This window comes from Lissotriton vulgaris, chromosome 5 (assembly GCF_964263255.1).
Source record: "Lissotriton vulgaris chromosome 5, aLisVul1.2, whole genome shotgun sequence".
Taxonomy (NCBI): domain Eukaryota; kingdom Metazoa; phylum Chordata; class Amphibia; order Caudata; family Salamandridae; genus Lissotriton; species Lissotriton vulgaris.
Window position 1 is genome coordinate 306,056,382 of NC_141693.1, and position 27,981 is coordinate 306,084,362.

General features: G+C 48.4%; 1 protein-coding gene across 2 annotated transcripts in view; it reads right to left on the reverse strand.

The window, feature by feature from the left end:
• Window positions 1-27,981, reverse strand: part of CFAP74 (cilia and flagella associated protein 74) — a 1,279,283-nt gene that overhangs the window by 1,128,266 nt on the left and 123,036 nt on the right. The window lies entirely within an intron of this gene.

Sequence of the window (27,981 nt, forward strand, 5' to 3'; positions counted from 1 at the left end):
AAACAAATACCAACAAAATATTTTCTAATCAGGCAGCAGGTTCTTAATAAGCAATCTGTACGCTGTTGGAGGCATGGAAGGAGGGGAGTCTCAAAGGGAAGGAAGTAGCCCCTTCAGATTATCTGTAAAACCCACCTGTCTGAAGTGATGTTCTGCCAATGGTGGAGGTGATGGCTGATCCTGCCACCAACAATCCGCCCATGATCTGGAAGGGCTGGACTAGGAGGCTGAGTCTGCGGGGTGGACTGACCCGACTCCTAGTCGGTGACCCATGGGGTTGTATCGAGCCGCACCCAAGGCCCTGCAGAGGTTATTGAACGTGCGCTGTACTGTAGAAGGGATATGGATGGCGCGACTGAAACCATCCTCCATAGCCATGAAAGAGTCAAAAGGCAGACGGGGACGTGTGGCCACTTAGAGTCCGAAGGACTTGACCATAGCCTGTGAGTCTTTAAATTGCTCTAGAACCATGTATGCATTGTCTCCAAAGAAATGGGTGTCATCAAAGGGCATGTCCATGAGAGATGCCTGAATATTCCATCAAAATCCAGAAGTCCTCAACCAGGCATGGAGTCAAACAGCTACCATCTATGAAATTGCTCTGCCTAGCGAGTCAATCGTGTAAAGACCACAAAGAATGGTGAACTTTGCCACATCTCTCCCGTCTGATACCTCTTGAGAGAGGATGGCCCAGGCCTCGTCTGAGACCTGTGGCAGCACTAGCGCAACCGTTTCCCACAATGAGTGGGAGTGACGTCCCAATAGGCATGCAGTGTTCACTGGCCATAATACAGGGATGGCGGAAGAAAAAACGATCTTACCCCCAACTGTCCAGCCTCGTGGATTCCCAGTCCGGGGTGGTGGAAGGGAACATGCCGTGGGAAGTAGAGGGCCAAGTTCTCGGAGGTAGGATGGTTGGTGAGAAGATTTGGGTTGCCTGGTGCAAGGCGATGGCAGAGGGTGATTGTCCTATTCACAGGAGCCCCTGTGCTGGGCTTGGACCTTGTTCCCAGGAGGACATCAGTTAAGGCCTGGTTGAAGGACAGGAAGGGTTCCGAGGAGTAGACACCTGGCTGCAGGACCTCTCAAGATATTCATCTTGACTGCCACAGTAGGGAGCTGAAGGTCCAGGACCTCAGCTACCCTTTGTACCACCATAGCGTATGATGCTCCCTCCTCTGTAGCCGCAGTAGGGGGGAAAAGCAGGCCAGAATCTGGAGAGGTATCCGGTCCATAGACCTCACCCAATTCCTCGTACAAGTGCATGTTCGAATAAGGCTGGTTTTGTAAAGGGTCTAGTGACCACTCCCAATATTCCTCCATTCCAAGCCCTTCAGTATAAGGCTAGGATCATAGATGCCAATCATGCTCCAGGGCGTCGGGATGAGTATGGGTCTGGCGCCAGTGGCATCGGAAGTCTCTGTATCAGCGCTGGGGAAGATCTCATTGGCACACCCAATGTCAGTCTGGATCCATCACTGGATCCATGGGGGGTCATCAGCGCCAGGGTTGGAATAACAGGCGCGGAACAGGATGAAGTCCCCTCCGGGGTCCAAAGGTGCACCAATAGGGTCTGGCCGCCACAATATGAGGCACATGGCATTATAAAATTCTTTGAGATGGGCGGAGTCACTCCGGCTCCCGGGAAGGCAGGGTATCACCGAGCCGACCCGGGGCAGATTCAGAGGAACAAGGCCCAGAGCCCTGAGACTCCTCTATCGCGCAGGCAGACGGATGGGGAAATGTCGAAGCACACTTTGACTTCTTCAGTTTTTTCCTGATTTTTACCTGACTCGACGACTTTGAGTGGGTGCTTGAAGACTTTGGACTCCTGGAGCAGTGCCTGGACCTTCCTCTCATCTGGGACTGTGAATGAGAACTCCGAGGAGAACGACACAGTGCGGAGCGCGGGCCGCAAGCAGCTTTAGGGACCGCTCCCTCAAAGCTTTAGTAACCATGGCCCGGCAGTCGGTGCATGACTTCGAGTCACGGTCACATTCCAGGCACCAGAGATAAACTAGGCGTGGGTCTCTCACCAACATAACGTGCTGACAGGCGCCGCATGGCTTGAACCCAGTAGTCTTCTTGGTCATGTTAGGAAAACCTACACACCAAAAAAAGGGATCGACAAAATGTCGAAAAAAGCCTGTCAAAAAGTGACAGAGGGTGGTTCTTTTTACGGATCTGCGCTGGCTGACGCGTCACGGTGGTGCCTATATAGGTGACGCAGACTTCACTACGGCACAGACGATGACCCAGACAATGTCACACAGAGCTGACTGAGGCCACCTGCTGGCACGCAGGGGTATTGCTCGAAGAAAAATCTTCTGGATCTAGTCTGATGCCTGGGAAATCCAAAGGTATCGAATCTATTGCTAGATGTCTCTATCAGATATTTGAAAATCACACCCCTGAATTTCACTGATTAAGCTACAGCCCTGTGTGCTGTAGTGGGAGGTGACAAAGTAAATGCAATATTATTGTAAGACGATATTATTTTTCTCAGTGTAGTGTTAGAAACTCTTTCAGGTCACAGTCCCAGACATGGAATTGAAGTTGTCATCTTCCTATTTATTCCTTTTGTGCTTTGGGTATTTAACTGTTGATACCTATAGAGACCGATGTACCAAAAGTCAGCATCCTCAGCCTTGTTTTTAGAAAAACACCACAGAAGTGAGCTTGCAGTCAAGACAAAACTAAGGCCTAAGCAGCTGTCAGGCTTGCAACCTTTAACCTCGCAGTAAAGGTGAAAGGCCAGAGAGAGTTAAACAAAAAATAATGTTGGAAAAAGAGGCGTTGGCTGTGAGGGAAAGGAGTAGCCTGTACCCTTTCAACAAATACCCACAGACACTTACTATCAGGCAACCACACAAGCCTCACACCTTTGTACAATCATATACCCGTACTCATCATCAAACACCCACACAAATACAATCAGTGACCCACACACACACTAGATACCCACACACACTCTATCATACGCTCAAACATTTAGCAGCAAACACATCAGCCATCAAATGCCCAGATGTCGACCATCATAAGCCCACTGACCTGTACAGATCCCTGGTGTTCCCAGAAACAGACACCATGTTGGGGACACAGGTCCTAACAGGGCTGCACGGTGGAAGGCACTGGATAGAAGGGTGCGACCCAGAGGCTGATTCCGAGCACCAGAGTGCAGCAGAGCACAGCAAGATACCATCTGACAGGGCATGGATGCAGAGACTGGATCCAGGCACCGGTAGGCAGCTGTTGCAGCACAGCAGGAGTCCTTGCAGAGGCTGGCCTGGTGGCAGTGGTTCCAGTAGGCAGCACAGTGTGACAGCCACAGATTTTAACGGGTGGGTCAACATGCCATCAGAAGCACGGTCAGGCAGACTGCAGACTTGATGCACAGCCAGGATTGCGGTGTGAAATGCAGAATGCCTTGGGGGCGTGGCTTGGATGCCGAGGAGGTAGGCAGCGTGAGCCCGGAGCTCCGCGCCCGATCCCAGATATCATCCTGATAATCCACGCGAATTCTAACGAAATATGGCGAATCTACTGGCTGAAGGCGCCACGGAAGCAGCGGCGCCCGGAGTGGGCGACCTACGGTTGCTTGTTGTCCTGAAAATCGAACTTTAGCAGATGCCTCGGGCGATAGACTTCAATCTAAGATGGCGCCCTGAGGCCTGGACTGGTGACGCAGAGCGCGGAGGTGACTTGAGACCCGGAACCCCTGATATCCCAGGGCCGGCGGTGATTGTTGGACCGGAGGATCTCTCTCAATCCTGTGAGAAGACACGGATGACCCTTTCCTCGCTTTGGTGGCGATTTGGCGATTGTGCGGGGCACCAGGAAGGCTCACCGAGGTGGACCCAAAATGGCGGCGGCTCTGTGAGGTGATTGCCACTCCCCAACTGTAGACCGAGGCCCCGAGACCTCTTCACTGATGCTTGTCTCCAAGACTCGGATCGACCTTGTGAGAGGGGTCTGGACAGCGCTCACTGCCCTGCGTGTGCTCTAGCTCTCCGGCCCCACTATCCAGGGAGCTCTCCGGAAGCGAGGTCCTGAACGGCTGACAGACCACGCGGAGATTGGTCGGGGCTCCGGGGGTCCAGCGATAGTTGTCGCCGAGATGGGGAAAACGAAAGGGAAGGGAGATGGAGCGGCTGACCCAGAAGCGCTGGACGGAGCGGATCATGATCACCCTGCCCTCCAACGCATGCAGGACCGCATACTGGAGGCCATCGCAACCACAAAAGACGCTCTGCAGCAGGACATCGCTCAGGTAGCGACCGGCCTGGGTCTCCTAAAAGCGGAACATGACAAGCTTAAAGACAGGGTCAAAAGCGTAGAGATATCCCTGCAAGAATTGGCCCCGGATCACAAAACGCTAAAGGGCCAGATGGCGGATGCCCTGGACAGGCTGAAAATATTGGAGAGGAGGGCCGAGGACGCTGAAAATAGGAGTAGGCGCAACAACGTTCGTTTGGTGGGTCTTCCGGAAAAAAACGAGGGGGACGACATGGTGGGCTACCTCGACAACTGGTTACGCACTGAAGTAGCGCCGGAAGGACTCTCTCCCTTCTTTTCGCTAGAACGGGCCCATAGAGTCCCGGCCCGACCACCAGCTCCTGGCCTGCCCCCTCGCCCGGTGGTGATTAAGCTGCTCCATTACAGAGACCGGGACTGGCTGCTACAGAGGGCAAGGGAGGCAGGGCCCTTCCAGGTGGACAATAGCAGGGTCACCCTGTTCCCGGACTACACTTTCGAGACCCAGAGACTCAGGGCCAGTTTCCTGTCCCTCAAGCATGAGCTCCGGGGAGAGGGCATCAAATATTCCCTTCTCTTCCCAGCGAAGCTAAGGGTGGTGGTGGACGACAAATCGCTTTTCTTTACCACCTCGGCAGACGCTTGGGCATGGTGGGACACGTACAAGGCAGGAACGGACGGAGCCAGAGTCAGGGTAGAGGAGGCTCAAAAGAAACAGCCGACCAGGAAATCGCAACGCATCCGCAAGAATCGAAGGAGAACTGGGAAACCATCTGTGTCGCAGACTGAGGAGGAACGGAAGGCTGCCCTGCAGGCGGTGGTGGACCTATCGGGGGCACCGCGTAGCCAGTCCGGGAAGGGCACGGACTCAGAGGAGCAGGGTACAGGGTCGGAAACAGAACTCTCTGAATTCGGAGGTGCCAAGGGCCCCGTTGTAACGCCACAAACATCAGAGGAGATCGTCGAGGCCTGAGACACTTGCTTTGGAGAACGACCTGATGGTCTAACACTAGGGCGCTGTACCCGTGAGTGCAGCTTCACGTATATGTGGGAGTTCGAGAGTTTTCATGGGGGGGATCGTGGGGCGGGATGTGCGGGACTGTTCTTGTTTGACGAACTCCCTCGATATCGGACCGCGCCCTGCTGGCCCTTAAGGTCATCGCAGTGGAGACTGCGAATTGTAGTCTTTCTTTGAGGGGTTTACTTATCTACAACAGTTTGGATGGGTTCCTTTCCAATTGAGGGGGGTCCTGTCCTGGGGGGGTGGGAACCGAGAGTAGTTGGGGAAGCTCAGGTTGGGGCAGGAGGGGTGGGGGGTTCTTCTGTCTGGAGAGGGTGGGGGACACTGAATTGGGTTGGCATGAGCGCATGGTCGAAGGTTGTTATTGTCCTATCTGGAAATGCAGGGGAATATGGCTAATAAGGGAGCTCTGAAATGTGTGACCTTGAATGTGCGGGGTCTACATACTATGGTGCGCAGACACAAGGTCCATGCATATTTGAAATGTAGGGGGGTACACATAGCTTTTCTTCAAGAGACGCACCTCACGAAGCAGGAGGGGGTGGCGTTGAAGAGAAGGTGGAGGGGGCAGTTATTTCATACGTCATATTCGGCCTTTGCAAGGGGCGCCTTGATTTGGATACGGGCTGGGGTCCCCTTTCAGGTCACCAAACAAGTGATAGATACCGAGGGCAGGTTTGTGGCTGTAGAAGGAAGACTTAGGGGCCGAATGGTGTCCTTATGTAGTGTGTATGCTCCGAATGTGGATTTGCCCGCCTTTCTGACAGCGCTCTCGGGCAAACTGGCGAGTTACTTGGCGGGCCCTATGGTCATGGGAGGGGATTTTAATTCGATAGTGGATGTTACCTTGGATAGGTCTCACCCCCCATTACACACATCACCGGTGCACAGAGTAGCAAAACGAAGATTAGACTGGCAGGAGAGTTGGGATTTGGAAGATGCCTGGAGAACACTACACCCTACGACACGGGACTACTCCTTCCACTCTAGCATACACGACCTACATGTTAGGCTGGATGTGTTTTTGTGCTCTTCACCCATGCTTCCAGCGGTAGGGGGCGCCGAGTACTTGGCCCGCACGTTGTCAGATCATAACCCTTTGTTATTGTCCCTGAATTGGATGGTAGATGTCTCTTGTGTCCCAACTTGGCGACTACAGCCTGATACTTTGGATGATCTGCTGTTTAGGGAGGCCTTGGGAGAGCGGGTGGCTCAGTACTTCGAGGAGAACAGTGGCTCCACATCCAATAGGGCTGTGGAGTGGGATGCGTTTAAGGTGGTGGTCCGGGGGCACTATATTGGGACCGTTGCGGGGGCTCATAAGACATTGTTGGACGACCTCGATCGTGCGGAGCGCCGACTGAGGAAGATAGAACGAGAGCGCCCAAATCATCCCGAGCTTCAAAAGGGAGTTTGTGAAGCCAGAGAAGCAATGGCGGTGGAGCTGGAACGATTACGTAATTTCGATCACAAGGTCTATTTGACTAGGGCGCATGCGGAGGGCGATAAGGCGGGGACAATGTTGGCCTGGCTTGCCAATCCGCTTCGGCGGGGTACCCCAATCGTGTCCATTCAGAAGGAGGGAGGCGGGCTTTGCCACACCCAGGCCGGGATCCTAGAGAGGTTCTGGGCATACTATGGAAGCCTGTATGAGAGCGGGCCGACGAGCGGGGCAGAGGAACTGGACGCCTTCCTTGGGGGGCTGCAATTGCCGCAACTGGAACAATCTGAGGCCGAGGAGCTGGGCCGCGCTATAACGATTGGAGAAATAGGGTGCGCGGTGAAGCAGATGGCTAGGAACAAAACCCCGGGACTCGACGGCTTGCCGATCGAGTTTTACAGTAAATATCTGGAGTACTTAGCCCCGCAACTACAATCGGTTTATAATGAGGTGCAGTCGCGTGGGAGACTGCCGCACTCAATGTGTGAGGCCCTCATAATCCCCTTGCTGAAACCTGGTAGAGTGAGTGATGCCCCCTCCTCTTATCGACCATTATCAATGCTCACGACGGACTACAAGATCCTGAGCAAAATCCTGGCCAATAGATTGTTACCCCATATGACAGGCTTGATTCATCGTGATCAGTCCGGCTTCATTCCAACGCGAAACACCACCCATAATATCCGTAGACTGACTGGGTTGCTGGGAGCCCGGCTGCCGGAGGGGGCTACTCCATTAGTGTTCTCCATAGACATCGAGAAGGCCTTTGATAGCCTAGAGTGGGAGTATTTATATGGAGTGATGAGGAGTTTCGGGCTAGGGGAGGGCTATATCGGCTGGACCAAAGTCTTGTATGCTGAAGCCACGGCGAGGGTTCGAGTTGGCTCGCTGATCTCGAACTCGTATCCGGTGCGACGCGGAACTAGACAGGGCTGCTCACTTTCCCCCCTTTTGTTCGCGTTAGCGATGGAACCTTTTGCAGCGGAGGCCAGATCTGGACGCTATTATAAGGGACTGGTTTATAGAGCCAGGCCGCACGCCATCTCGCTGTACGCGGACGACCTGTTGATGTTTTTGGCGGATGCGGAGGAAGACCTATTGGGAGCGAGGCGCTTGCTGGAGTTATTCGGGCGGTTGTCGGGCCTGAAGGTCAATTGGACTAAATCTTGCCTGTTCCTGCTAAGACGGGGAGAGCCGTGCCCTCTCACCGCACAGGAACTCAGGTGGGAGCCCCATTGCCTGCACTATCTGGGGGTTTATGTGTATCATACGCCTGAGGATATGCTGGATGGTAATGTCACCCGGTGCATTAACGCCGTGAAAGGGTGTATGGATTTCTGGGCCACCCTCCCACTCTCATTGGCGGGCCGTATTTCCTTGCTAAAGATGGTAGCACTCCCTAGGTTGTTGAATTATTTTAGAACCCTGCCGATATGGATACCCGGCTCAATCTTCCGCCGATTGCGATCACTGATCATAGCATTCATATGGGTTACGGGTCGGTGGCGAATAGCGCTGGACACCCTCTTGAGACCCAAGGATGAAGGAGGCATGGCAGTGCCTGATTTCGAGTGCTATTATTTAGCGGCTCAGCTACAAACTTTTACACAGGAGGTCGCGCGAGTGTATCGAGGCCCGGAACACAGCAGGGATGAGGGTACCCCGCGGCATGTACTTGCGTATATTACGCTTCACCAGAAATTACTGGTCGGGGACTGAACAATGGAGGAACAGACGTTTCGGCTCTGCTGGAACCGGGCGCGCAAACGAGCCGGAATCCGTCGAATGTATGCTCCGGAGATTCCGCTGGGCATGATTACGGCCCTACCGCATGGCGGGGACTGGTCGCGATTGCTGGGGTGGGAGGAAGCTGGGGTCCAGATGTTGGGCGACCTCTAGGAGGACAGCGCCTTGCTTCTGTTCCAAGAGCTGCAGGAGCGTTTTGACCTGCCGAGAGGAGATTACCTTCTACATGCGGCAGTGACTAGCGCCATGCAGGAACACTGGGGCGACGGTCTACAGGAACCCGCTACCTCTATGGCGTGCCAGTACACGATGATGGCGGCGGGAACCTTTAAGGCAGTGACCTGTCTGTATTCCCGAATGTTGCGAGAGACCTTGCAGCCGCTCACTGCCTTGAAGACTAAATGGTAACTAGACCTCCAAATGGAGATTCCGGAGGCCACTTGGGGCCAACTGCTACGGAGGGCGCGGAAGAGCACGAGGAATGCCAGGTTCCAACTCATTCATTTCTATATTATTCATAGGGCATACCTGACACCGGGGAAACTGAAACAGTATTTTGGAGTGGACCAGGCGGCCTGCCCTAGGTGCAGTACACTGGAGGCAGATTTGGGACATATGCTCTGGGATTGCCCTAAACTGGAAGAGTATTGGCAGGGGGTTGGAAGGGCACTGAACAAAGCCACAGATAGAGAGATACAATACACCAAGGCAGTGGGAGTACTACACTGGTTTCCACATACGCCTAAGAATAAGACGACCAGCAGGTTCATAGATATGGGGTTGATACTGGCGAAGAGGGAAATAAAAAGGAATTGGAAGTCAAAAGTAGGGCCCACGTACAAACGTTGGCTTAGTGAATGTTTGAAGTGGGCGGCGTGTGAAAGTACTCTGCGGTATCAGATGGCTAGGAGGACTGCGGATGAGAAAGCTTTGGAAAGGGCAACGGCGTGGGAGATGATAGTGCAGGCACTTCGGGATGATGCTGAGGAGGAGGATGGTGAAGACACAGACTCTGACACAGTTGACCCCACTAACACTCCAGGGGCGCACCTTTAGCGAAAGTTTAATTCCTTCTTGCACACACCAGACCATACTTTCTCTGAGATTCTATACTAGCGCTGCCACGGGGGGGGGGGAGTTGGGGGGTGGTTGTTAGGGGGAGGGGGAGTGGTGAAAACTTAAAAGCAGTCCACGTCCTCCTTTACTACCGAGAAACGGACATTGGGAGAAGAAGCAGGAGATGGACATGTCTTCGGTGCTGCTCGACCTCCTGATTGGGGGCACGGGCAACATGATGGTGGGAGTGGTCTAATTGGGTGCCGTCTCGCTGTATTGATTTATTATTCATTGCTGTAATGTCTATGCAAACTTTTGGTACTGCAATAAAAACGATGTTAAAAAAAAAAAAGAAATGCAGAATGCCTTGTTACCATTTGTTCAGGTCCCTGGAATCCTCATGGGTCTGACCAGACGTACTTCTTACTGGGGCTACTCTTGCAGCATGTCCTGTTTAGTCTATCCCTCTGAGCGATGTGCCTGCTCTTGCTCGTCCTCTTCCCTTAGTTTAACCCCTCCAGGCGAAAAACTAGAGCATCGTACTTCAGTCATAATAGCAAACATTAAGTAAAAGATATTTTCTCAGGATTTTGTAGTAAAAAAGTAAGCAATTAGAAAGCAAGTCTTTCTTTTAGTAGTCAAGGAGGACATGTTACTGGGAGCCAGGAAACCTGGCACCCAAAGGTCCCAAAAACCCAAATATAATCGTATTTAAAATATTAGACCCAGAGATTCTAATATTTCTAACCTGTCTATCATGGTCAGCAAAACAACACCCAGTATCAGAGGTCCACACTATCAGACAGCCAAACAGTCACATCAGATGTCACACACACCAACAAACACACAAACACTGACCACTGCCTGCGTCCTTTGCTATCCATGAAACAACATTACATGAGCCACCAAAACACATTCAGCAAATTACCTAAAAAGACAGGCTAGAGGTGCTGGGCCCGGGTGGTCCAGTGCAGTTAGCATCTGACCCAGCAAGAAACAAGATATAATTGGTCACAAGAGCAGGTGTCAGCTGGGCCACTCATGCGAGGCCCGCAATGAGGAAGAATATGAGAGCTCACAAGTGCCCTCGAGCTGCCCAAGCGCCCTCCTGGCAATTGCAAAGAGATCATTGGTCAGGTGTTAGATTTCCGAAACCTTTAATACAGTAAAAAAAAAGATGAAGACGACCCAGAACAGAAGCTACAGGGCTTGACATCCCTATTCATAGATGCAAACAAGGTATCAGCAGGGCTTTAATTGGGCAGGCTCCACCCGGAACTCGGCACAGGCAGTTAAAAAAATGCAGGTGCTGAAACGAGTCCCTATCGGGATCTCCATTTTTGCCTCACCCTCGTGGTGAAAAGAAATCTGTACTCTTCAGCAGTACTACCCTTCACTGCCTTTGATGTAACTTCAAAGATACTCGCTCTTTCATAGTCTCATCATGTCAGAACTGAAGCATTTCCAATATTCTATATAGCGAAGCCATAGTTGTTCCATATATATGTTATGGAACTAACAATCATTGACAAAGCCAATAGCCCTCGCTTCTTGTAAGTGTAATGTTTCATGTTGTAATATATATCGGACGCAATGACAGAAGTAGCAAAATACCAGTCGGGTGGCACACTATGCTCAGCACAGATGTTTAGGTTACTTGTTTTTAAGCCACATCCATAAGTGCATTAGCCACGCCCCTTTTAGGGTTTCCTCTGTTTTTCATCCCAGTAAGAACCCTGGGTATCAGGGCATGTGCCAACTGCTCTTGTCCTCCTAATCAAACTCAATGTTGCTACCCAGTGCAGCCTAGAAGAGAGGGAAGTTGGCAGAGAGCCCTGTTCAAGACAGAGAGCTACACCTTATCCATATTACATTATTTCAGGTGGGTGAATAGGCCAGGCAAGTCGACAGACGGCCTGGCACACTATTCACAATAGTGTACAGACCATTATCAACCATTATAACATTTGCATATCTATAAAATACAATTACTCCATTGAAAGCTATAGTTGACGGGGAGGTACAATAGCAAGCTAAATTTGGCAGAGGTTCAATAGCAGCTACAGTACAAATCATAAAAGACCATAAACTTCACAAGTCAAAGTGCTATATTCACCAGATCTCCTATATATACCTTCTTATGTTACCCTTAAGTCACACAACCCCACACCCACCATGCACTTTGAGCAATAACAAAAAAGTGTCCACATGCAAAATAGCACACTGTACAATGTACACCATCATGAATAATACCTATTTTAATTACCCATGGATTGAATCCAAATTCTGAAGAACAGCATGATACATTACCCTGAGTATTATAACATAAAGCAGCTGTAGAGATGTGAAAACACAAATAACTCTCCCGCCATAAATGTCAAACATAGCTTTACACACAAAACACCACTTTACAAAATCTTCTATCTAAGGAAGGTCATATATAAAAGTATGTATGTATGGAAACCAATTTATGGCCCACAAATTTGTGTACCACTTGCTCACTAGAGACAAAAATGATTAGCCATGTTATGACAAATAAAAACATCTCGTGCCACAACTACACATCAACCAATGATGTGCTCAATGTTAGATGCTGTAACAAAAAAACTACAATCTCACCCAAAAGATTTCTCAGCTATTACAATTTCTCTGCGCTGCAATGTCACTTCAGCTATTAAGTCACACATTCATCCACCCACTGACATACTTACCCTCTTTCACATCTGATTTCATCCTTTCAAGGAAGGTGCAAAAAGATTGTGGCTATGCAGATTTCATTCTATGGATTCTGGGCATAAGAATATCAGGTCAGGTCTAAATCTTGTTTATGCACACATCTACCACTCCTTTTCAATTTACTATCAAGGTGCCTCATGCTTTATTACACCTGGAAACGTGATACTTATGAGAGTATTATCAGTAGGCATGGGCGGAAAATCCGTTCCGCTCGCGGATTTTGCGGATTTTCGGGAAATCCGCAATCCGCGAGATTTGCGAATCTCCCGCAAAATCCGCAAATCCGCGAGCAGCGGATTTTGCTCGCACTGCTCGCACTGTTCGCGTGAGTTCGCGTGAGTTCGCGCCCCGCGAATAAGTGCAAAATTGCAGAAATACGATTTTAGCAAAAATGAAAGTAACTACTTACCAGGTTCAAAAGTTCAGGCTCATCATTAGTAGCCATTTCCTGTAGTGCTTCCTGAGGGGCCCCTCCAGAGTTCAGTTGCAAGTTGAAACTATTATGTGACCCTGCTCTGAACCTCAGAATAGTTACACATATGCCACAAAGGTCCTGAATTACAGCTAAGGGAGACAAGCAGGAGCCAGGCTGGAAGTTAAAATCCATTAATCAGCCCCTAATTCATTATTGTCAGTTGGGGCAGGGCAGGTGTTGTAACTAATTATGCAACAATGAAAGCACTTAGCAAGTGCAAAAGATCACTAATCAGGGCGCACTAAGGAAGCAGGTGCCAGCTAAAAAAATATTCTGTGACACATGTTATGGCTGTCTTTTTGCCAGCTCTCTGGAGAAGGAGAATGATGGAGAGTGACTCCAGCCTATCACCCTCATAGCATAGGGATTAGGCCGATAGACAGGGACCCTGTCTTACAGATATAAGGGCATTTTCGTGCCATTTCCCTTAGAGTAAGGCTTATGAATTTAAGTGAGGGGTTAGATATATAAGTATTAGTCATGATTTACTCATTTGCTAACATGCCGATCTGTTTCTCATGGAGCTATGTATATTATGGGCTCCGTAGGCCTTAAGCGAGACAGACTCCATTTTGCTTTCTGCCTGGTAGCTCGAGAAGGCTTTCTAGGTTAAGAGTGATGTTTTAGTTTCAAGCTGTTGTTCGCTTGGAGAGAACCGGTTCAGGCTGACCCTTATCGAAGGAATGTATTTTTCTCCACTCCGAAGACACAACTTCAGGCCGGCCGGCTGGGAAAGTGTCCTTGGTACGGGGAGGTACAAGAATTTGGTGGGCGGCAGGTTACTGGCCGTGAATTTCCATGAAGGAACGGGCTTTGATATTAGCGAAGGTGTTAGTCTTTCAGTCAGTCAGTCCGTAGGCGGCATCTAGCCGTTAGCATCTCTACCATTATTCATTTTCATGGTGGACAAGTCGCCATCTTTGAAGTCGGAGAAAGATTTAAGACCGAAACTCTCTGAAAATAGACTGAACGAGAAGTGGCGCGGAGCGCACTAATGCAGAGAGAGAGAGAGACGGTAGCTAATTAACAGCAAGGTTCCGAGGTCCTGAGGGAGAGCAGACGAGTTTGAGCCTAGCGGTGCAGACGTGTACTTGTGACGGCTGAGGGTGACTGCAAGGCGAGCCAGGACCCAGAGACGAGACAGGAGCCTAGATGACTGCCGAGTCCCGATTTCCCATTAACCAGGTGAAGTCCGACCGATTCTTATAGTATGTGCACCCTAACTTTTATCTTTTATTCCCTTTGCAAATGTAATGCTGCATAGTAATGTGATTTATGTTTATTGTCAATAAATACCCTAATTCATATAGAATTATCGTGTACCTGGTACTTGTGTTCTATCTTGGTAAATGGCACTCCTAGTTGAGCATTGTTTAGACGAACGGATGAGAAATCCCGATCAGACGAATAGTTATCAAATAAAGAGGGAGTGAGTGGACCTTTGATGTCGTAAGCACGGAGTACACTATACAATCTGAATCCATATCCAAAGTTATTATTTTAGTTTTATCCTAAGTAGACTGTTGAGATATCATCCCAATAATGTTTCATAGGAATGTGGTCGTCGTTGATATGCGGCGTTAATGAGAACGGCGGGAGGGACACTGCCGTGTAAAGCCACCAGATTGTGGCATAAGACTAAATGAGAGCGTCAGGGGGGATACTGACGTTTAGGTTTCGCAGGATCGCGAACGCTTTGGAAAAGGGAGCATTGGGTTCTGCAGGCCCGTGTGTAGACACGCCGGATTGCGTGTCAGATCTGCCCTAGGGTAGAACGGTCTGGGTCGGGGCGACCGCGAGGCCAACTGATGTGAATAAGATATTGTAGAAAATCCATATATGTATATTGTCATTCCCCATTCTTAGGTGCAATCTGTATATTTATCTGTATAGCTACTTATTGTGAATACGATCTAAGAAGGGAAGGTGAGTACGTTTTGGCTGGGTCACAGGGGCCCCTGGGGGCTGATCCCATCTAGACAGGAAATCCAGCCATTACAACACATTAATCAGCCCCAAATTAATTCAGGTCACTTGAGGCAGGGAAGGTGTGCTTTGCTTTGCCGAAAATAATGTACACTGGACAACCAGAGGGTGTGGTGATGAAACAGAGGGTGGCATGGGTGGGCCAGAGGGTGGCATGAGTAGTCAGAGAGTGGCAGTGGTGACAGAGAGTGGCAGTGATGAAGAAGAGTGTCCCAAACAGGCTGGACACGTAGAAACAACAAGTTCGCGAAACTTGCGACCCGACAGGTAAGTTCGCAATTTGCGAAAGTGTACAAAACCCTCGCGAACTGGCAGAAACACGGGCGAACACAAAAAAAAAATCTGCAAATTCGCGGGAATTCGCGGATTTTGCGGATTGCGAATCCGCAAATCCGCAAAATTCGCGAACGCGAGATCCGCAAAATTCGCTCATGCTTAATTATCAGTATATTTAAGCACTTCATGCTAGGGCTGGACCAGTGTTCTTGCAAACATAGCTACTCGTAGTGTATTTGTGTGCATTTTGCATGTGCATGAATATACTGTAAAAAGTACAAGAGTGCGTGCTTAATATAAATGATATGATGCACAATCTGAGGAACTGAGTACCACTGGGCCCAGTACCCTCAGCTTTGCTTCCCAGGAGTTCCATGACGGTCCTTCGATCAGTCATTCTGGGCCATAGTAGCTCCATAGCCTACTCCATCCCGTAGAAACATTGCGCGATCTTTCATTAAATGTTTTAATGAAGGCAATGTGCGTATAAAACAGAACACACAAGTTATTTTTCTTACAAAATCTGTATCTTGGCACAGGGCTGCCTTCCACATTTTCCAATGTGGGAGGCAGGACCTGGGGTGCTGCAGACATTCTAGTGACTTCATAAGAGGCCATTGCACCCTTTTTATGGCTACCATACGACCTTTAGTAATGACTTGAGATAAGACATAATTGTCTCCTACTTCAGATGGACCTCAATAATGATGGGCTTCTGGGAGATTGGCATTATGCAAGCCAAGAGAATGGGCCTCATGCCTCGGTTTGTTTGCAAAAAAAGCTAAAACTGGGGGTGCAGTGGGCTCCTTACACCCAGAAGCCCCAGTGCCATGCATTTACTACACTGCAGATAATAACGCCGTTTCTCAAAGAGCGCCTCTTGCAAGTGATTGTGTCGGCGCTTAAGCCAAAAGCACCTTCTGCAATACTCCTCCCACGGGTGCCAGAAAGCCAGCACTGGTGGGTTTTTAATATATCTATCCTAAGCAGCATAATGTTTGTTCTTCAGAGAAAAAAATGAGGACAACATTTTGCGCCCTTTCCAAAAAGCATATCTAAAAATGTGTGCTAGATCTGAAACCCACAAATGCCATGTTTTGTGGAAGTAATGCACATGTGATTTATGGCAGGTGATCTGGATTTTGGTTTTACACGAATATCGGACTCCTATTTTGTGCCACCGAACAAAGGGCAGGCGTGTCATGAATCCGTGCCCACATCTATATAACAAGTTCAACACTCACCTTGTCTGGTTTGTTCAGCCCCAAACAGGTCACTCGCGCTTTAACCCTAGAAGACCTAAAATGTGTTTACCTTTTCTGTCTGTACCAGCAGAGCCGTCCGGCTACCTTCGCTCGGCTCGAGATATTACTGCCATAAAGCCTCACGTCCGCCGTGGACGCGTGCGTACGTACCGTCGTTGCCGCGTGACTGGATCCCCGGAGAGTCACGGCATCATTAAGCTCGTGCCAGCCCGCAGAGTCAGTGTCACATCTATTCCCGAGGCCAGCCTGCAGGTACATTGTGTGCGCTGATTATCTGTGTTAATGCCCGAGTACCGAGCAGAAAAGCGATGCTCCAAAACGGTAAAATGCCCATAAAATTAAACAAGACAGACAGACCGGCGAGGCAGAACAAAGTATGCAGGTTCCCCTTTCACTCCGCACATCCGTGCGCTGGCCTACATACATCGTCCATAAACTCACGTACATGGAGAAAGGATTGGGTTGTGAATGCAGAAGCGGTGCACGTGAAAGGTGCTAGATCAGATGGAAACGCAACGCGCATTCCTGCCCTCAATATACCCATAAAATAGGTAAACGAGGAAACTGGCCAGGAGCCCACTGCCTACACACATACTAGAAAGAGCTACGCAACGAGGCAACTTCACTTGAATCGACGAGCCAGAGACCAGCTGAGTCTGACGTGGCCCTAAGAGCTAAAGCATGAACCGAGGCACCAAAATATTTGGTGTGTAAACTATGCAACAAACGTTGAGTAAAAGTGAGAGGCGGACTTTAAAAGAAAATGTGTGTTTCTGTAAGATTTGGAGAGGTTTCAGTTTCACTCAAGTACATTAGATCGTATTACTATATTGAAGGACATTTGTTAAAAGTGTAAGTATCAACAAGAACTTAGAACCTTTGGTGACCCCCCACCCCTCCCAAAGCCCAACCTGACAACATTGCATTGAATGAACCTAGAAACGCGATCGTCATCATCTGCTTGTTCTTTTTGCCTATATTGGTGCCTTAGATGGAGCAACATTATATAGTCTAATAAACCATAGACAAGATATGTTTTTGTATAGGGCACACCCTGAGCTGCTTTACTTTAGGTTGCCCTCAAATATGGCTATCTAGCAAAATGAGACATGAAGTAAAATGATTTAACTAAGCTCACACAATTTGATCTAGCCGGAAAGTAGGGATTCGAACCCTACGTGTCCCGTTTAAGCACTGGGCAATGTAGCCATTGGGCTGCCATATTCAACTCTTTTCTATTTAACACCAAACAACAGAGATTTGTGTTAATTTCCATCAGGAGGTAGGTAATACATCATGTAAAAGAAATAAATGGATCACATGTGAAATCAAAAAAGTTATAGTAAGGCAGCATCCTATTTGTTTGTTAATATCACTGGCTTCATGATTTCAGAAGCTGCTCATGACGTCAGTAAAGGCAATTACACATATTAGTAAACAAACAGTTGTCTGAGATCCTACAGAGTTGGCTTTCCAGTTACTACAAAGCTTCAGCGAGACACATGGAAGTGCAGAGCTCGGCTGTAGATAGAGGTTTTGCACTAGTTAGGGCTTTTCATGTGGGTCTTGTGAATATTATGTCAGTGGACTCAAGTTGTACCCTGCTGATGAGCCCATAACTAGAGCAGAACCGGTCCTGGGTTGCTTGTGTTCCAGTTCAGGGAGGGCCTGGCTTGGCAGTTCAGGCTGGACTGTTCCCAGTGTGAAAAATGAATACAATCTTGGTGAACATTATCTGCGCCATCTTGCCCCTTTTCGAGCCCATTCGTGCGCGTAAGCGGCAGCCATTTTGAATGCCATGGCCTCCCTGCCCCTCACTAATAGCCAGCGCGTCTCTCTCTCTCTTAAACCTCGCAAGCATTCCCCCGCACGCTGACAACCCCCGCTCTCTCATGCCTTGGGTCATAAACCCCTCTTCAGCGCAGCTTCACCACTGAGTCCCATCCTGTTCCCAGCGCGACACCTCCCCTCATTCCTTTCATGGCCTCAAACCCTTTTGATGCAAACCCCCTTTTTCCTGCGTCCCCGTTTGTCTTCCCTGTTCCCAGGCCGCCACCTGGCTCTGCGGATACTGTTTATTACCCCGTACAGTAGGAAGCTTCCCCTCCCCATCAAAAGACCCCCGAACCGATCAAAGCCCCCACCCCATGAGATCCGATCAACCCCATGCATTCCGTGAATCGGCGGAATGCCCTGCTGTGCAACGACCATCACCTGTTGTGACCAAGGTGGGGAATCCAACTGTAAATGTATGTGGGAACGGGTCTGAAGGGGGGATTCCGAGGATGTTCTTTCATGTGCTAAAGTATTGCGGGAATGTGTTATGTGCAATAAAGGTTGTAAACCCTAGTATAAGAGGCCAGGCCTCAGAGATGTGGCTAGAGCACCTCGTGACGATACTTGCTGTCTGAATTGATGTGTTCTCCTCCGGAGAGAATAAAATCCTCGTTTCCCGCCTTCCAGTCTCCAGCGCCTGCTTCTTCATTGATTAATATTGGTGGGTCATAGAGGCGATACCGCCGGGCAACATAAAAGGGTTTTTGGTTACCGGTTGTCTTTGGAACCCTTTTTAACAATTGGCGTCCCAAACGTGGGGCCCATCAGCGACTCGTGGATCCAGTGGGAGAGGTCCTGACGACAGAGTGAACAACTGCAACGATCGGAAGGTACCCTGTCCGATAGACCCTCGTCTGACAGCCGATCATCCGAACTTCACTGGTTCCGAACAGACCTCTCTCGAGTGATCTGCGGTCCTGACTGGGAACCATCAGGAGTGCCACGAGAAGTACGAAGAGAAGAGGACGATCGGGCGCTGGATTCGGAAGACGAGAAACTGTCCATGCGGTCCGGGTAAGGTCGTGTAAACACGACGAATTGCGAAAGTGATAGATAATTGAAAGAAATTGATAATTGTTGTGAAAATACTAGTATTACTCTTTGTTAATTTATTGGAGATTCACTGTCTACAAACGGAGAAACAACAGGCTCTCCCTTTATAAACAGCGAAGGATAGGTACGCACCCGTCGGACCTATTTTTCTCCCCCACTGAACAATTGCCCCTTCGCCCCATTGATTAACGGTTATAGATTGTTTTCTGGAGATTCTCTGTCTGAAAACAGGGAAGATTAGGTCCCCTCTTTGCAGATAGTGAAAGGGTAGGTGACGCGAACCTTTGCGAGCCTACTTATTCTCCCCATTGACCATATTGATTTTTTATTTTTGACCTAACATTGATTGATTGCTCAGAATTGGTTCATGAGGTATTCACTACGTGCAAACAACGTAGAATAGAAATATTCTGTCTAGTCTTTGCGCGCAGTGATAAGATAGGTAGTGCTGACTATTATCCCATTGTGATCCGTCATGCCTGTCTTCTCCCCACTGGTTAGTAGCCTGTTTAACCCGGACCGCTTATTAGAGATGAACCATCCGGCTCCGCTGGAAGGCACCCCTAATAAGGACATGTTCATGAAGCATGGATTAATTGCTATAGCCTATAGTGAGCTGTGGCATAATTATACAAAAAGGGATCGAGAAAGACAGTGGCCACTGAGAGGATCCTTTGATCTCGACAAAATAGAAACAGTAGAAATAGCCCTTCGTAGGAATGAAACAACACCTATTATGCTCGATAGCCTCGGTATGTGGCGCAAAGAAGCCACGCAACGAAGGGAAGGCGACGAATTCAGAAAAGGTGAGGGGACACGACGGATAACCCTCCAAACGTCTAGTAGGCAAAGGGAAGGGCCAGCGATGGCACTGCCCCGAGGAGTAGACATGAAAAGCGAACGGTGTAAAGGGATGTGCCGACAAGCCAACCCCGGAACACAACGACCCGAAGGTAATCCCCCGACATTACGCACAGGACGGACAGATTTAAAACAAAACCAATGTGCTTTCTGTAAATGTCTTGGACACTGGAAAGCCCAATGCCCGACTCTGCAAAGCATAGGTAAGAATGGAGGGTTGACAGAAAGGACGGACCGACAGAAAGGAAAAAGACGTGAGATAAAAACCAAACAGACTAGTGCAGACAGAACAGACAGGACCACCCCGTTTGATTATGCTCGGTGGCACAGATTTCGTCAGGCCAATTTTAACGACATGTTAGAGTTCTGGGACTGATTGCTCTCTGTTGCTCCCCCGCTCTGAAAAACAAACACAACTGCAGGTCAGTGTAAACAACCCCCCCGTTAAAGAAAAGACTCAAGGAAGCCAAGCGTCTATTATATAAACTTAGGATTTAATTACGGTAAAGAAAACACACAACCAACGGTAAATAGAATAACTAGTAGAACTCTCTAAAACAAACTTTACTGATAGGAAAAATACAAAACGTGTTATGCTCACTCCGGAAGTCCTCCAATGTAACAGTTCGATGGTCCCGCCCATCCGAAACACATAGCACGTGTGGGGCGGGGCCTGCCAGCAGCCATGAGCCAAAAGGAGATCGCTGGCGAGAAAGTCCTGGAGGCTCCGCCAAGCAGGCAATGAAATGGTCTTCCCATACCGCCCTTCCAGGGATGGCGTCCCCCGGGCCACAGGTAGGGAGGGGGCGGCTGCAAATGACCCCCTCCCTCGTATCTTCTGGTCCGGCCATCACGAATTCCTCCATCGAACGGATGCAGGGTGGGCAGGGAGGAAGAGGCGACGCGGACGAGCCTCTTCCACCTCCACAGGTAGGAGGCTTCCCTGCCCTGGTCCGGCGCCGATGTCCTCCAGCCGGGCGACGGCCATATACCTACGCTGCACAGGAAATATAATGTCCGGCTGGTATATTTCCATAATACAGGACATACAATGCCCGCCTCGTATATTTTCTCAGTACAGGACATACAAGACCCGGCTGGTATACTTACGCAGCACAGGACATACAATGTCCGACGGGCATATTTGCGGAGCACCGGATGTACAGTGGTCCCCCAAGAGTCGGAATCAGGGGTGTAGGGTGGTCATCATGTGCGCCCCTGATTCCAAGGGACGGCGTAGGATGCGCCGGGAGAGGAAGGCGGCACAGACGAGCCTTTCTCACCTCCCCAGACGAAGGCTCCACTGCTGCACCCTGGCGCCCCGAACCAAAATGTCCAACTCCAGCAGCATGATGCTCTGTCCTTCACCATCACGAGAAGTTTCTTCCACTCCTGATGGATACGGCAAAGGCGGCTGCCACAAGGATCCCAAAATGGCGTCTGGGCTCTCGAAAGGCGGGTCTAGGCCGCTGGAGTAACTTTGTCCGAAATTGCAACTCGGGCACTTGCCCACCTGGGCGCAAGCCCCCACCATCGACAAACATCCCCTCGACTTTGAAGATTCTACCAAAGTCCCAAGAGCCCTCGACCCCTTCAGGCTTCCGGTGAGGAACAGTTGCATTGACCTCAAATGAAATAACCACGGCACAGCAACAAGATGGCGGTGCTCTCGTGTCTGCATCAGCTTCCGTCTGAACGACCCAGGAACATTATGGGCTAACGAACTTGAGTAAGTTCCGGCTGAACATCAACATGACCCGGTAAGAAAGACTCTACTCCCTCCCTCTCTTGATTGACAGTCCACACCACCAGCCCCTCTGTTAGCACAGTTTTCTTTTGAACTGCCGAAAGGGACTCTGGTCCAACCGCCAATTGTCGGGGATATTTTGCCCCTGATACTACCTCCGGACTAAACTGGTCTCGCCCAAAATGGCGCTGGTATCAATGGAAACTAACGAATGCCTCGTGGTGTTCCTTAGCTAATGAAACTTGATGTACTAAGATATATATATATATGTGTACGAACCATTGCGCACTCGATGTTAAAGGGAGGAGGGTCCACTTGGCGAACATTTAAGAAGGTTTCCGTAAAATGTTGATTTCAATGAACAATCTATTTTCGATATTTGTTGTAACTGATACATAACGTCGCTTATGATGCATACCCACGGTATATATCTAGGAAATGTGATTACGATGAGCTCGACTATGTTTCCATTTATGAACTGAAATGCCCCTGATTCCTTCATCACGCAACGAAATGTTTTTGGTTACTTGCAAATAATTAATTAGACCTTTTTACATGTTCTTGTGCTACAACATAACCCCTACTGTATGTGCTTCCATCGACGACATATCGGGCCAAAATATGAATTGCGCTCTCACATTCCACGTACTGAATAATTCTGCAAATAAAGGTTTTAACAACTATGAATAAGCATCGCATACTTTTGTAAATGTGGGTATCGATGGGAGGGTTTTTCTGTGCGCAACCGTTCTGCTCCTCTTTTTAAGGTTATCTGAAGAAATGGTTGTTCGGCCCTGGATTAATGATCGAATCAAAGGTATGATACGTTGCCTCCAAAATATGCGACTAAGCCCAGGAACTAACGTATGAAGAAGGACCTCGACTTCTGAGAATGGGTAAAGTAAAGCGGGGTGATTGATAAATTGTTATAAAGATATGGTGATCGAAGGTACTAAGGTACAGGGTTGAACGACGAACTGATATGCTTTAGAACATCACAGCTTTGGGAATGATTTAGGGATCCCGAAGGCCGGATACATCTACAAACCCGGGTACCTCACGCTAGGCACCTCTGATTCTTTTTTAAACGTTTCACTACACACGATCCTTAATGCCTTCCTCGAACCTCCCCATGAACAACCTATCACATTACCTGCCCCCATGACTTTAGGAAACCAGAACCCTAAGGGATTATATCCCGAAGAGATGAATACGAGTATGCAGTAAGTAAAGGACTTTCGTGCCCATACATTTGATGTGTTTGAATGTTGTCCTCCCACTCCCCCCTTTTCCCTCCTTTTTCCCTCTGCAGGTTACGTTAGAATCCCGATTAGAGTATCCTAAGGGATCTGGAACCACGTCACGCCCGATGCATGAAGACGGACTAGCGCTGCAAAATGGCGCAACGAGGACGCTCTCACGCCCTTTTTACCTGATCTAATGCTCTTCTGTCCCGAAACTGCATGCCTTCTACCTCCTAACACAGACCTGAAACGCCTAAACGTCGGGTAACGCACTGAATAGCCCAAACAATACACGGTCATTCTCTATGTCCCATGTGTACTGTTTTGCCTATTGTCTCTATCTCTTACTCTATCTCTCTCTCCGTCTCTGTCTGTCTCTCACTCACCCTTCCACCCCTCCACGCTTTCCCTTTTCCTAGCAACTGGCACCTAATTGGCGAACCTGGTGCACCTCCTGATTGGCCCCAAATACCACAAGTATTTGCACAAATTTGTCCTAAATAAATTGTATCGGTACCACGTTACTACCTCTCCTTTTCTACTAAAATATGGATGAAATTTAAATTGGCCAATAGGAAAGGGACAGGTAAGACGACAAAGGTTCCCTAAATTTGACCCACTCTCAGGGACCTATTTGTCAGTGGTTTCTATGATAAAATGTGTCTGTGGTAATGCGACCATTCCCATTGAAAATTGTCTCCGTACCCCAAGCTGTAAGAAATGATCGAGACACCCCTATCTACCCAAAATGCCCCCAGTTTGGTATCAGCCACCCTGAACGAGAACTTGAAAAATGCCCCTTGCTCCGATTCGCTGTGTCCCTAATCGTTTTCCATAAGATCCCTCCTTCCCGGAGGATAAGTTTAATAATTGTTTCAAACCACCCCTCTCGAGTTTTTGTAGTAACCAAGTTGCGAGGATTTATATAAAAAGTTAGAAGGATGTGTGCAAAGTTGAAAATTAGATTGAAAATCGAAAGAACTTGTTGCAGTAAGCCTGGTTGATAATAAAATGTTTTTATGTAATGCAGATTTGTTTAGCCTATGTTCACCCCTCAGAAGGATACCTATCAGACTATGGTGACTAGCACGTTACACTTTTTCGTGAAATACAAAGCCCTGAAAACCAGCCTAGCCGTGCAAGACTCGTACTAGGAAAATAGGTCTCTACCGGAAGAACTGACATCTACTATGATAAACGTTTGCAATAAATGAGTACCAGACCCCGTACCTATTACAAATGAACGTAATAACCATCAAAGCACCAAAGAATTAGCCACAAAAGGAAGTTGTAAGGAATCCAGCAAACCCATCATCAATTGCATATACGCTAGCCGCAAGAATCTCCAATATAGCGAGTGCTTACCCCAGTTGCTTGATGTTGGGAGAGAAATAGACTTATGTAATTACCTTCTTCTGCAATATCTCTAAAGACTGTCTTTTCAAAACTCATTTAAGGGTATCACTGTCGGAGGAGGAAGAGACCGGATGTGGGAGCACGCGGCCTGACAGCGGATTGTGGAACATCAGCGACGGAGGCCGAGGCGAGACCACAGCAGTAAGGAGACGCCGGACGGGGCATGGTTTCAGACGAAGCTAAGGAAAGGACTGACCTGAAGCCCCTGCTATATGGTCAATGTGTGCCAAAAGCCCCCGCTCTCTGAACATGGTTACGGACTCGCCTGTCGAAAACTCTCCGCCTCCCCCTGATCTGCTCCCGACTTGGCCTTGCTCCATCCCCCCCTCCTCCGACCTACCATAAGGACTGTTCACACCCGCACCTTTCCATCCGAACTCCCAAGTTCCTCCAAATCCTACTGAGCTACCCAGAGAAGAGTACTCCCTGCGTCAGAAGGGAGGGAGCTCCGACTAAATAGACCACGAACTATGTTAAACCCCAGAACGGTGACCTAGAACTCCACCAAGGGTCGCCCCCGAAGAAAAGCTAAACAAAGTCTGTGGTTCTGCCCGCTACCAAACACCCTGAAGATGATGGAAGCAACAGGAAATGCCCACCACAGAGACTCAAGATACGAACAGATCTCACAATTCTGGAACAATCGCATTTTTTTATTGCAAATCAATGCTCTGCGCTACAAAAGAAAGTGCACCTGTTCCAAAACCGTAACGCATTGCTCCTATGGGGTCTGGCGAAACAAAGCAAAAAGTACCCCTGCCCGCAGACCTCCAACGACTCAATCCACATGAACATTTCTGTTGATAGGTAATCCAGGTGCTCAACAGTGCTGACAGAAGACGACAAAGGACAACGAGAACTCTGACATTTTTTACTGTATCTCCTTTCTCTCCCAATCACCATTAGACTGACTATGCACCCGCCGTATACAAAAAGGACTTACTTATATGATAACTCACCAGTTCTTATTCTATGATCTGTGCCCAACGCCCTCACTGTGTAATTCTAGTCTGATATTGCATTACGATGATTTTTCCTGCAACCAACTTAACAATGAACCCGCTTACTAGATGATGAGATTTTTCAATGTGATGTTTATAAAATGATGTATATGCTCAGTTCCTTTGCCTAAGCCCCCTCTCCCTTACTTATGATCGCTGCATATAGGTGTAGATAGGAAATAGGCCAGCAAGATGTCTTGGAAATGTTAAAGGGAGGACTGTGAAAAATGAATACAATCTTGGTGAACATTATCTGCGCCATCTTGCCCCTTTTCGAGCCCATTCGTGCGCGTAAGCGGCAGCCATTTTGAATGCCATGGCCTCCCTGCCCCTCACTAATAGCCAGCGCGTCTCTCTCTCTCTTAAACCTCGCAAGCATTCCCCCGCACGCTGACAACCCCCGCTCTCTCATGCCTTGGGTCATAAACCCCTCTTCAGCGCAGCTTCACCACTGAGTCCCATCCTGTTCCCAGCGCGACACCTCCCCTCATTCCTTTCATGGCCTCAAACCCTTTTGATGCAAACCCCCTTTTTCCTGCGTCCCCGTTTGTCTTCCCTGTTCCCAGGCCGCCACCTGGCTCTGCGGATACTGTTTATTACCCCGTACAGTAGGAAGCTTCCCCTCCCCATCAAAAGACCCCCGAACCGATCAAAGCCCCCACCCCATGAGATCCGATCAACCCCATGCATTCCGTGAATCGGCGGAATGCCCTGCTGTGCAACGACCATCACCTGTTGTGACCAAGGTGGGGAATCCAACTGTAAATGTATGTGGGAACGGGTCTGAAGGGGGGATTCCGAGGATGTTCTTTCATGTGCTAAAGTATTGCGGGAATGTGTTATGTGCAATAAAGGTTGTAAACCCTAGTATAAGAGGCCAGGCCTCAGAGATGTGGCTAGAGCACCTCGTGACGATACTTGCTGTCTGAATTGATGTGTTCTCCTCCGGAGAGAATAAAATCCTAGTTTCCCGCCTTCCAGTCTCCAGCGCCTGCTTCTTCATTGATTAATATTGGTGGGTCATAGAGGCGATACCGCCGGGCAACATAAAAGGGTTTTTGGTTACCGGTTGTCTTTGGAACCCTTTTTAACACCAGGAGGCACAGGGTCAAGAGTGGTTTGAATATAGCTAGGTCCAAACTGATGATGATGGATTGAGATGCAGCCCAATTATTCACTAAAAACATTGACATTCAATATCTCAGGTTTCACCGATTGGATTTTTGTCATTCTGGTATCATTTTATTTAGTATAATTTACTCTACTTTTATTAATTGGTTTGGAATTTTTCTTGTGTATTTTCAATTTATTACTGTTTGTGTGCTGCATAAATACTTTCCACCTTGCCTCTAAGTTAAGACTGACTGCTTTGTGCCAAGCTACCAGAGGGTTGACACACTTTAACTTAGTGAATTCTGTGGTTTACCCTGACAAGAATTGTGATTATTGCATGAGCGGGGTTCCCACCACTCTTGTCTAACAACTCAATTTCTTTAAAATAATACAAATACATTTTTAATTATAGTTTAAAATGTAATTTCCCTTTTATTCAAGCAAGTTAACAATTCATTTTTACAATATGAAAATAATTATTTTGGTTTGGGATATTTCCTTTGTGTGTTTTCAATGTATTACTGTTTGTGTGCTGCATAAATACTTTCGCCTTTCCTCTAAGTTAAGGTTTTGTGCCAAGCTACCAGAGGTTTAGGCGCAGGTTAAGTAGGGAATTCTGTGGTTCACCCCGACAAGAATTGTGACTGTTGCTTGAGTGGGGTTTCCATCACTCTTGTCTAGCAACCCAATTTCTTAAAAATAATATAAATACATTTTTTATTATAATGTAAAATGTATTTTCATTTTTTTAAAGTAAGTTAACAATTTATTTTTTACAATATTAAAATAATTCATAATTTTGTATAATTTTTACACTTAAAATATGCACACATGTATATTCATGATAGACCAACAGATAGAAAGATAGATAGATAGATGCATACTCCTCCACATGTTGGTTTGTGAATAGCAATTTGTAGAACGTGAGTAGTACTACATTATGTACTCCAAATACAGTTTGTGACAGGCCCCTTAGGTTTTGTGTTTAAAAACACTGCATTACAGTGGGAAAAAGACAGTGTTCGGGATGACTGCATGTCTCTTTTTTAAAAGCTTATGCCTATTGTTTTGTGCAGCACACTCACTAATAATAAATCTTACCTACATACATACGTACATACATACCATCGCTTGACGTCATTTGACGTCCACAAGAAGGGGCACCAGATTAGGGGCCTTATTATAACTTTGGCGGTCCTACAGAGGGCAGTGCAATGCACCATCCGCTGTAGGACCGCCAAAGTTGTGGTGTGGCCGCCTTTCAGATTAGGAATTAAATCCTGGCAGGTTGTACTGCAGCGGTCTGACGGCAGCTGTCTGCTAGGCTCATAGAAGAGCCTATCATGCAGAACGCCGCAGTCAGATTGCCGACTGCACCTTCCTGCACAGTGTGGCATATATGCCTTTATTCCACACCGTGCAGGAAGAGGGTGCAAATCCGGGGGGGGGGGCAC